The sequence below is a fragment of the Nannobrachium achirus genome, assembly GCF_963921795.1.
Source record: "Nannobrachium achirus genome assembly, chromosome: 18".
NCBI classification, from domain to species: Eukaryota; Metazoa; Chordata; class Actinopteri; order Myctophiformes; family Myctophidae; genus Nannobrachium; species Nannobrachium achirus.
Window position 1 is genome coordinate 50,716,593 of NC_137825.1, and position 1,966 is coordinate 50,718,558.

The window sequence follows — 1,966 nt, forward strand, 5'->3', positions numbered from 1 at the left end:
TCATTATGGGGGTAGTTATTTGTCCCGTGTTCCAGTGTTGAATTTCAACGCAATATCCTGTACACACTATGTCATTACATGCTTATTCTTGCAAAGGAGAAATTCAATTCTTTTTTGAGCAGGACTTAAAGTAGTAGTTCACCCCCAAAATGTCTTTTTTTTCTATACTCACGCCATGGAGACTTGAGTTCAATAATACCTTTTAGTATTTGTCGCATTCCTAAGACAGAAATTGGATTTTAGTAAATGTACCCCCATTGATTCCCATCCGGAATCAATGGGAGTAAATGTATTAGCCTATAATCTCATTATTGTCTTAAGAATGCGACAAAAACTTTTTTATTTTAGCGAATTCAAGTCTCTATGGGGTGAGTAATCAATAGGGAAAAAAAATGCATTTTGTGGGTGAACTACTCCTTTAATTCATTGTAGTCTGTGTAACTGCAACCAGAACCAACACTGCCCTCTAGTGGAATAGGGGGAACTTTACACAACTTGCTGGTGCACACACAAACGCTCCCACACGCAGGCACGCACGCACGCACGCAGGCACGCACGCACGCACGCACGCACGCACGCACGCACGCACGCACGCACGCACGCACGCACGCACGCACGCACGCACGCACGCACACACACACACACACACCTATTTAAAATAGACATTAATCAAATTCAAATGTATAGCATCAATGAAGAGCTATGTAACAAATACTGCCCACATAGATGCATGGCAGGGTATTATAGTTAGTCCTGTCCGTGTATGCCTGTTTGTCTGTCCGTCTGTTAGCTAAATAATTAATAAAAAGAATAATCAAAAAAACAAAACAAAAAAAATCAATTAAATTCGAGAACAGATCCCTGGATTTGCATGAAATTGATGTAAGAAATCCAGAACCCGGAAGAAGTACTTCCGGGTGTCAAAGGTCAAGGTCACAACAGTGTTGATTTTGACAGCAGATTTTGATTTAGTTTTAGGCATATTTGATCTGAAAATGTTATCTGAAATGTTTTAGTTTTAGTCTAGTTAAAGCTAGTCTAGTTAAAGCTAAACTACAGTTAATTGATTTTATCGACATTCTTTATTTTGGGGGCCTTGATTTTACACTTGGTTTCATGCTGGAAATAGCCAATCTACAAGCTCACAAGCTTGTGAGCTTGTAGATCGGATATTTTCAGAGCGCAACAGCCGAGCACAACCAAACATGACTTTGTCTTTTTTAGTTCTAAGGGATCTCTTCTCCACTAGTCCCTCCCTAACATTTTAGTCTAGTTTTTATTTCTTGACGAAACTGTCAATATATTTAGTCTTAGTCATCATAGCTAGTAAGCATTTTTCGTCATAGTTTTAGTTGCCGAAATCAACACTGGGTCACAATCAAGGTAAAGGTCAAATATAGGAGGCACGGTGAGACGTAGAACAACAGTCCAGGACTTTGTTACTCTCCAATGCAGTGGTTCTCAAAGCGCATTTCAGGGACTCTCTAGGTTCCTTTATGGTAGGGTGACCAGACGTCCCAGTTTGTCCGGGACTGTCCCGTTTTCAAGCTGCGTGTCCCGGTGTCCCGACGAATATCTCTAAAACACTAATATGTCTCGGTTTTCAACATTCATTACAAAATTGTCCCGTTTTTTGGCAGAATTAAAATAATAGTAGCTGTTTTCAGTGGTTGCATAGACATTTATCATGTTCTTTTCATGAAAACATGCTCACCTAACCAATCAGAAAACATGAACAAATTCATTGCGTGTCTGAATTCAACACTGAGGCTGTTTGTCAATCACTCACTGCCTGTATGCAACCCTGGTGCGTTATGTGCACGTGCACGAACATTAGAGAATGGGCACGCGCGTTTGCGGTTTCCAGTTTGAGCGCCTGAAAATATGGTCACCCTACTTTATGGGGGTCTAAATTGACCCTTACAAGTGTGTATATTTGACAGTGTACAAATGGAACCAAATGGAC